Here is a 10,800-nt window from a genome sequence, read left to right as displayed (position 1 = left end):
CCGTCTCCCTAGACTCCATTTTATCCATATAATACTAATTTTTTAAAATAATTTCCTTTTTCTGTGTAATAATAAAACAGTCGCTCGTACTTGATCCCAACTAAGATATAATTAATCCTTATTGGAGGCAAAACCAGCCTATTGGGTTTATTTCATGTTTATATGATTTTCTAGTAGACTTAAGGTATGAAGATCCAAATTACAGAAAGATCCATTATCCAGAAATCCCCAGGTCCCGAGCATTCTGGATAACAGGTCCCATACCTGCTGGGGTATAAATGTAGGTAGTGATGAGCGAATCTGTCCCATTTCTCCAAAACATTTGTGAAATTGCAAAAAATTAGCAGATTCATAAAAACCCCCAATGCTGCATTGCTGTCAGTGGTCAGCTCTTGTTTCATGCTGCAGACGCCACTGGTTTTCATGTAGTTGTACAGAGAGCTGACAATCAGCATCCACTGGCCCAGGGCTTGTATTAAAGGTTAGAGTTTATAAAGACTTATAGTAGAAATAGGAAAGGGATGATGGGAAATGTCCTGGACTGGGCCCACATGGAGATCATCTGGTACTGTCAGTCCGGTAATGTCTGCGTTAATTAATTGCATATTAATCTTAGCACATTCATTTTCAGTTGGTCACGTGTCCCTAATCTATAAGTGACTGATATGTAGAAGTGTCAGGGGTAGTGCAGACTGTGTCTTCTCTGTCTGTTCTTGAGCCAATCATGTCCTAGAGCTGTGGAACAAGAGCAGCTGGAGGGGCCTCATGCCCATTATATAAATATCTAGCAAATCCCATAAACAAGAAGTGGGACATCAGAGCTCAATTCATAACAATAGAGTAGAGGATACATTATCCCTTATACACGAGCCTGCAGCCTTGTGCCTTTATATGGTCACAGAACAACCCCTCACTGACTTCTAATATCCTTATCATTTACAGTAGGGGGTACATTATCCCTTATAATACATGAGTGATACTCAGAGTTCCCTGTATAACTCAGCCTGCAGCCTTGTGCCTTTATATGGTCACAGAACAACCTCTCAGTGACTTCTAATATCCTTATCATTTACAGTAGGGGGTACATTATCCCTTATAATACATGAGTGATACTCAGAGTTCCCTGTATAACTCAGCCTGCAGCCTTGTGCCTTTATATGGTCACAGAACAACCCCTCAGTGACTTCTAATATCCTTATCATTTACAGTAGGGGGTGCATTATCCCTTATAATACATGAGTGATACTCAGAGTTCCCTGTATAACTCAGCCTGCAGCCTTGTGTCTTTATATGGTCACAGAACAACCCCTCAGTGACTTCTAATATCCTTATCATTTACAGTAGGGGGTACATTATCCCTTATAATACATGAGTGATACTCAGAGTTCCCTGTATAACTCAGCCTGCAGCCTTGTGCCTTTATATGGTCACAGAACAACCCCTCAGTGACTTCTAATATCCTTATCATTTACTGTAGGGGGTACATTATCCCTTATAATACATGAGTGATACTCAGAGTTCCCTGTATAACTCAGCCTGCAGCCTTGTGTCTTTATATGGTCACAGAACAACCCCTCAGTGACTTCTAATATCCTTATCATTTACAGTAGGGGGTACATTATCCCTTATAATACTCAGAGTTCCCTGTAAAACCTACAGGGAACCTACTTGTGCTGGCTGTGGTACTGGTGCTGGTTGTGGTACTGGTGCTTGTACTGGTTGTGGCACGTGTTGTGGTACTGGTACTGGTTCTGGTACTGGTGCTGGTTAGGTTATTGGTACTGGTTCTGGTGCTGGTTATGTATGGGTACTTGTGCTGGTTTTGGTACTGGTTGTGGTACAGGTGCTGTTGGTGCAGGTCCCTGACATGTAGTTTTATCCTGGAGCCCCCAAGATTTCTGATGGCAGCCCCACGCCAGGGTAAAATAACAAATACAGGAGTACAGCTGATTTTTGGGCATTTTTAGCTACTCACTTCCAGATGTGACTTGGCAAGGATAAGCTTCAGTTCAAACAATACTGTGTCCTCGGATGGTAAATGTACTTACTGTACTTACTGTACTTACTGTACTTACTGTACTTACTGTACTTACTGTACTTACTGTACTTACTTTACTTACTGTACTTACTGTACTTACTGTACTTACTGTACTTACTGTACTTACTGTACTTGGGCTTTTTGTATAGAGACCTACGTTCGGCCTTTTCATGTTTAACCAACAATCTTTTTTCCCTCCCAGAAGGTACAGTGGACTCGGATGGATGGAAAGAAGTGCAATAAACAGAACAATAATACAGGGAATGTGCCTCAGAGCCAATGTGATGCCCAGACGTTTGAGTTCCCACATTTCCACCACCTTCTGTTTTTAATAAAGATTTTTGTTTCAGTGTCGCTTGTTCTTCCCCGGCCTCTGGAAAACTCTTCTTCAGCGAGTGAATTTGGGATTCACATTTTCCTTGGTTATGGGGCCAATTTACACCTGGGTCTGGTCTTTGAATTACAAAACAAAGATAAAAGCAGAGCAATTTGTGTTTTAAATGGAAATGGAGGTTTCTCAGGTCATTACAGGGGGTGTGGGCACACGGCGGGCTGGGGGCTTCGATTGAACCTTCACTAATGGCGACTCTCTCTCTGGGGCAAATTCACTAAGCGGCGAAGCGCCGAACGCTAGCGTTAATTCGCTAGCGTTTGTCATTTTCGTTACTGCGCAAATTCACTAACGAACGCTGGCGTAGTTTCGCTAGTGTTACTTCGCACCCTTACGCCTGGCGAATTTTCGCTAGCGAAGTAACTACGCAAATTCACTAACGCGTGCAGTGTACTGAACGCTACCTTTTACGCCAGACTTCCTTCGCCACCTCAGACCTGGAGAAGCGCAATAGAGTAGATAGGGATTGCTTCAAAAAAAGTCAAATTTTTTTTTTTGAAAAAACGCTGGCGTGTTTTCTACATGATGGGTGATAGGCTGAAAAAGATCGAAAAATTTTTTGGGGCTCCCCTCCTTCCCCCCTACATTTCCTGACTCATGGCAACTAACCTAGACAGTGGGCACATGTGTAGGGCAAAATAAGAATTTTTATTTGAGGTTTTGAAGGTTTTCTAGGCATTTGTAGTGCAGATACGTGTTCCTCCATTGAAATTTGAATTCGGCGCCCTATGCAAATTAGCCTTCGCTAGCGTAACTTCGCTTTACATAGCGAATCAACGCTAGCACAACTCCGCAACCTTACGCTACCCCTGTGCGCAACTTCGGATTTTAGTGAATTTGCGAAGCGCTGGCGAAACTACGCCTGGTGAAGTGCGGCGAAGCGCGGCGAAGTTGCGCCTGGCACAACTACGATTGTTAGTGAATTTGCCCCTCTGTGTCTCATTATTAATAGAAGCTGAATTTGTATATTATTTGCCCTCGAGTCCTTCTCAGATCCCTCTCACTGGTCGCAATTAGTTTTAGGAAACGAAACATCGATTGTAATGATACTGGGTCTCAATATATCCGTCCTCCTCTGCCCCCGGCTCTACCGCAATATTAATATTAAATTATAAATGGCTTAAAAAGGAGGACATCCGGAATAAGATTATCTTGCACAATCTCCCTGTACATTAACAAGACAAATACTAAATATGGAAACATGGAGCAGATTTGTTTAGTGATAAACTGGCCAGTTCCCTGTACTTGCTCATAGTCAGGAATTCTCTTGTACTGAGGAATGAAGCAGTAGTGTAACTCCCACCCATACACAGTATAGAACATCCATTCAGAGTGTAGTTAAAGGACAACTGTATATTCACCTAAACATTCCCTATTCCTGGGAATCTTCCATTTGCCCCTCCCAATGCTCCCATGGTATTTGACGGGACTGGAATGGCCATTTAGGCCATATATTGACTGTTTCCACTGAATTCTGTACCAACATTTGGGAAGATCCAGGATTTCTCCACATTTCTCCACAGTCACACTCCCTTCCCAGAGACTATTATCCACTGTTACTATAGACACCATCTCTCCCTACTATACCTGCTATCCCACAGTCACACTCCCTTCCCAGAGACTATTATCCACTGTTACTATAGACACTTCTCTCCCTACTATACCTGCTATCCCACAGTCACACTCCCTTCCCAGAGACTATTATCCACTGTTACTATAGACATCATCTCTCCCTACTATACCTGCTATCCCACAGTCACACTCCCTTCCCAGAGACTATTATCCACTGTTACTATAGGCACCATCTCTCCCTACTATACCTGCTATCCCACAGTCACACTCCCTTCCCAGAGACTATTATCCACTGTTACTATAGACATCATCTCTCCCTACTATACCTGCTATCCCACAGTCACACTCCCTTCCCAGAGATTATTATCCACTGTTACTATAGACACCATCTCTCCCTACTATACCTGCTATCCCACAGTCACACTCCCTTCCCAGAGACTATTATCCCATTGTTACTATAGACACCATCTCTCCCTACTATCCCTGCTATCCCACAGGCACACTCCCTTCCCAGAGACTATTATCCACTGTTACTATAGACACCATCTCTCCCTACTATACCTGCTATCCCACAGTCACACTCCCTTCCCAGAGACTATTATCCCACTGTTACTATAGACACCATCTCTCCCTACTATACCTGCTATCCCACAGTCACACTCCCTTCCCAGAGACTATTATCCACTGTTACTATAGGCACCATCTCTCCCTACTATACCTGCTATCCCACAGTCACACTCCCTTCCCAGAGACTATTATCCACTGTTACTATAGACACCATCTCTCCCTACTATCCCACAGTCACACCCCCTTCCCAGAGACTATTATCCACTGTTACTATAGACACCATCTCTCCCTACTATACCTGCTATCCCACAGTCACACTCCCTTCCCAGAGACTATTATCCCATTGTTACTATAGACACCATCTCTCCCTACTATACCTGCTATCCCACAGTCACACTCCCTTCCCAGAGACTATTATCCACTGTTACTATAGACACCATCTCTCACTACTATACCTGCTATCCCACAGTCACACTCCCTTCCCAGAGACTATTATCCCACTGTTACTATAGACACCATCTCTCCCTACTATACCTGCTATCCCACAGTCACACTCCCTTCCCAGAGACTATTATCCACTGTTACTATAGACACCATCTCTCCCTACTATACCTGCTATCCCACAGTCACACTCCCTTCCCAGAGACTATTATCCACTGTTACTATAGGCACCATCTCTCCCTACTATACCTGCTATCTCACACTCACACTCCCTTCCCAGAGACTATTATCCCACTGTTACTATAGACACCATCTCTCCCTACTATACCTGCTATCCCACAGTCACACTCCCTTCCCAGAGACTATTATCCACTGTTACTATAGGCACCATCTCTCCCTACTATACCTGTTATCCCACAGTCACACTCCCTTCCCAGAGACTATTATCCACTGTTACTATAGGCACCATCTCTCCCTACTATACCTGTTATCCCACAGTCACACTCCCTTCCCAGAGACTATTATCCACTGTTACTATAGGCACCATCTCTCCCTACTATACCTGCTATCCCACAGTCACACTCCCTTCCCAGAGACTATTATCCACTGTTACTATAGACACATCTCTCCCTACTATACCTGCTATCCCACAGTCACACTCCCTTCCCAGAGACTATTATCCACTGTTACTATAGACACCATCTCTCCCTACTATACCTGCTATCCCACAGTCACACTCCCTTCCCAGAGACTATTATCCACTGTTACTATAGACACATCTCTCCCTACTATACCTGCTATCCCACAGTCACACTCCCTTCCCAGAGACTATTATCCACTGTTACTATAGACACCATCTCTCCCTACTATACCTGCTATCCTACAGTCACACTCCCTTCCCAGAGACTATTATCCACTGTTACTATAGGCACCATCTCTCCCTACTATACCTGCTATCCCACAGTCACACTCCCTTCCCAGAGACTATTATCCACTGTTACTATAGGACCATCTCTCCCTACTATACCTGCTATCCCACAGTCACACTCCCTTCCCAGAGACTATTATCCACTGTTACTATAGGCACCATCTCTCCCTACTATACCTGCTATCCCACAGTCACACTCCCTTCCCAGAGACTATTATCCCACTGTTACTATAGACACCATCTCTCCCTACTATACCTGCTATCCCACAGTCACACTCCCTTCCCAGAGACTATTATCCACTGTTACTATAGACACATCTCTTCCTACTATACCTGCTATCCCACAGTCACACTCCCTTCCCAGAGACTATTATCCACTGTTACTATAGACACCATCTCTCCCTACTATACCTGCTATCCCACAGTCACACTCCCTTCCCAGAGACTATTATCCCCACTAGCAGTTAATGCTGAAGGAATACAGATTCTGTTACTAAGCTTTCAAAACACTCATGTTCACTATAAATGCTGCTTTACAGGCCCAATATGTGGAGTGGCCCTTATATATATCTGCAGTTAGTGCTGTGCAAAGAGTAGTCTCCTCCGTGTGGAGTTTAAGCTGATTCTGCTAAAGGCAAGGCCAGTGGGCACTAATTTAAGCTGCTCAGTCAAGCGATTCTATTTGTAAAGACAGAAAGCTGGGGATCGGCCACAGTACAAGCATGAAGGAGCGATAACCAGAAGAGGAGGAAATTGCTGTCAGTGTTAAACACTGGGTAAGGCCCAACACAGTGATAGAGGTTCCTTATTAAAGTATTTTTAGTTAGAATTGAGGAGACACCAGGGGAGTGTTAGAGAAAGGGAAGGAAAATGCAGAAATTAAGGCAAAATAAAGCTTCCCCCGCACTGGCCAATTAGTTCAGCAGATAATTTCTTGGGTTCTCCTCATTGATTAAAACCCATTGAATGGCTTCTTGTTGCTCCAGGGGAAAGAGAGTGAAACTGCCCCAGGATCAGCCCTGTACTGTATGAATCTTTAGCAGCAATTCCATCATTTCCCTCTTTTCTTGAAAGTATCTATAGTTTCTGCTATTACATACCTCCCAACTGTCCCGTTTTTAGAGGGACAGTCCCTCTTTTGACAGCTCAGCCCGCAGTCCCTCATTTGTACTGGAAAGTACAGTTTTTCTCTGCACTGAGCAGCTGTAACAGTTTTTAGATAAGCAAATAAGTAATTGTAACAATATAAGATAACAGGTCTCTTGGGAGAAGTGAGACTCACAGATTAAAGGGGCAAATAACCTTCATTAGCAAAACTGTAATAACTGAAAAATATGTGTGGTCACAAAAATGGGTATGGCCAAACATTTGGCTGTGCCAACTTTTTTGTCCCTCTTTTTATTTCCAAAATGTTGGGAGGTATGACCTCCACTTGTGGTAGAGAATTCTGGAATTTTAATATTGTCACTTCAAAGAAGCAGAAATACAGCTGAACATGAAACCTCCTGGCACATACGTGTGATATGTTCTATAGAGCCGTGTCCCTTCCCTCCAAGGTCACATTATCAATGACAATTGCAGTACAGTAACCTGCCACGAGTTTTATTGCACTTCATTGATTTGATAAAAATGATATTAGACAGAAAAATACTCAAGGGCAAAACTGGAATGTTCTGAAGAAATGTGATCTCTAATTAGTTTTCCATTCAAAAGCTTTTGGCTTCTCTAGATAAAATACTCAAATGAGTTTAAAGCTATAAGCTACATAATGACAGGTTCTGTGTAAGGCACCGGTACCGTATGGGGCATTGATACTGTATGGGGCCCAGGTACTGTATGGGGCACAGGTATTGTATGGGGCACAGGTACTGTATGGGGGACAGGTACTGTATGAGGCACAGGTATTGTATGGGGCACAGGTACTGTATGGGGCACAGGTACTGTATGAGGCACAGGTACTGTATGAGGCACAGGTACTGTATGGGGCACATGTACTGTATGAGGCACAGGTACTGTAATGGGCTCAGGTACTGTATGAGGCACAGGTACTGTATGGGGCACAGGTACTGTATGGGGCACAGGTACTGTATGAGGCACAGGTACTGTAATGGGCTCAGGTACTGTATGAGGCACAGGTACTGTATGGGGCACATGTACTGTATGAGGCACAGGTACTGTATGAGGCACAGGTACTGTAATGGGCTCAGGTACTGTATGAGGCACAGGTACTGTATGGGGCACAGGTACTGTATGAGGCACAGGTACTGTATGAGGCACAGGTACTGTATGAGGCACAGGTACTGTATGAGGCACAGGTATTGTATGGGGCACAGGTACTGTATGGGGCACAGGTACTGTATGAGGCACAGGTACTGTATGAGGCACAGGTACTGTATGGGGCACAGGTACTGTATGAGGCACAGGTACTGTAATGGGCTCAGGTACTGTATGAGGCACATGTACTGTATGGGGCACAGGTACTGTATGAGGCACAGGTACTGTATGGGGCACAGGTAATGTATGGGGCACAGGTTCTGTATGGGGCACATATACTGTATGGGGCACAGGTAATATATGTGGTGCATCAGTCCTGTACCATTTGAATGGACTACTTCATACAAAGCACCTTGTGCTCCCTTTACCCGGCACCTTTCTTCAACACTTGACCCTCATAATAATGAAACTACAATCCCTTAAGTATAATCCCTGCCTGATGGATGGAGTTGGGAGTATTACTCTCTTCACCCTGCTGTAATCTACTTGCCCCTCTGCATTGTGCTCTCCTTCTGCCATTTGGCCCATCTATGCCAGGTACCCCCCTCTCCTCCTGCTGCAAAGAGTGACCCTAAAGTGGCAGCGGAATGAAGGGGTTTAGAATGAGTGGCAGGCGTCATGCCCCATAGTATCTTAAACCATATTTGGTGCTCATATATATCAAGATTTGGCTTCCCATGTGGTTGGTGAATCAGCTCCTGCCAGTACTGAGCCAGTTACCTAACCTGCAGCGATTATATAACAGCTATTCTTTCCTTTCCATGATATTCACTGAGTGACAAACATTAGAAGACACAACAAGGTCATTCTCAGAAGCCCCATTTGACTTGTGTCCCCCCCTGGGGTCCGGTATCATTCTCATCTACTTTCTTGATTGGCCCTGAGTAATTTAATAAGCAGCCAGTGATTGGTAGAGAATTCCCACGTGGATTTTTCCTCTCCAGGAATTCAGAACAGTTTTCATGGAATTTCGTGGACACCAGGCAGCAGAAACATTGGCCGACTGCTGTTGGACTCACTGACAACGTGAATCTTGTGACAACATGGTAATTTGGCTGCGGCCGAGTGAGTCTCAAACCCAAAACACTGCATTTGAGTTTAGCCAACAGTAGAGTGTTCAGGATGAAAGAACATTCACCAAGGGCAATGTGGTCACAGAGATAGGGCTTTGCTGAATACTCCTTTCCTACATTTTCTTATTTTTGCCCTCTGCCCCATCCATGAATACCCCAACCAATAGCAGCTCCCCAACCAACCAATAGCAACTCCCCAACCAACCAACCAACCAACCAATAGCAGCTCCCCAAACCACCAATAGCAGCTCCCCAACCAATAGCAGATCCCCAACCAACCAATAGCAGCTCCCCAACCAACCAATAGCAGCTCCCCAACAACCAACCAACCAACCAATAGCAGCTCCCCAACCAACCAATCAGTGTCGGACTGGCCCACCAGAATACCAGGAAAACTCCCAATGGGCCCAACAATTTCATGTTCATTCCTTAATTCTATGAGGAAACAAAGGGGCCAAATAGAAAATAGAGTCTTATAATGTAAAAAAAATGTACTATGAAAATAAAAAGGTTGAATGAGAAATGGAAGAAAATTAGCTTGGCGAATGGGCCCAATGTCTAAGGTTTTCTGGTGGGCCCCTGGCAACCCAGCCCGACACTGCAACTAATAGCAGCCCCACTTGCCCTTTCCTGCCCCGGCCTGTTTCATTTCACACTCTAGGGGTCATTTCTGAACCCCAGTACAATGTGCCTCAATATGTTCTGCTCCATTTAAGGGTTCTTACAGGTGCATTCATAAACTACCCCTTGTGTGTTAGCATTCTGCTTACTAATTGTTACACTGTCACTTTAAAGGGATTCTGTCATGATTTTTTTTTTATGATATAGTTTTTATTTCTAAATTTCACTCAACAATATAAAATTTTATTCCTGAAGTGTATTTTTTAGTTGTAATATTGGTGTGTAGGTGCATCTCAGGTCATTGTGCCTGGTCATGTGATTTCAGAAAGAGCCAGCACTTTAGGATGGAACTGCTTTCTGGCAGGCTGTTGTTTCTCCTACTCAATGTAACTGAATGTGTCTCAGTGGGACCTGGATTTTACTATTGAGTGCTGTTCTTAGATCTACCAGGCAGCTGTTATCTTGTGTTAGGGAGCTGCTATCTGGTTACCTTCCCATTGTTAGCTGCCAACTTGCAGAACAGCAGCAAAGAGTGACTGAAGTTTATCAGAGCACAAGTCACAACCAATTCTCAACTGTGCATTTGAAAACCTGAGCCGAGTGCAATTATATTTTTTTGTCAGGTGTAGAGATAGAAAGAAGGGGGAGAAATAACTCCTAGGGGGCTCCAACTGCTGCTCCAGCCCTGAGCAATGGCCCGACATATCCCGGGGAGTGTCTGTATTACTCTTATATGATGGTTTCCTCCTTTATCCATCCCACTTTCCTAAATAATGAAATCCTATGGGCTGTTATTATGGCACGATTCAGCCATTATCCTAATGTCAGGCAATATTTATACAGCCTTAAAGGGGATTTAAACCCCAATAAATAGCTGCCTATGAAATAGAATGTG

Source organism: Xenopus laevis, chromosome 2S (genome assembly GCF_017654675.1).
Source record: "Xenopus laevis strain J_2021 chromosome 2S, Xenopus_laevis_v10.1, whole genome shotgun sequence".
Classification (NCBI taxonomy): domain Eukaryota; kingdom Metazoa; phylum Chordata; class Amphibia; order Anura; family Pipidae; genus Xenopus; species Xenopus laevis.
The sequence above is the reverse complement of the archived record's forward strand: the minus strand, read 5'-3'. Positions refer to the sequence as shown.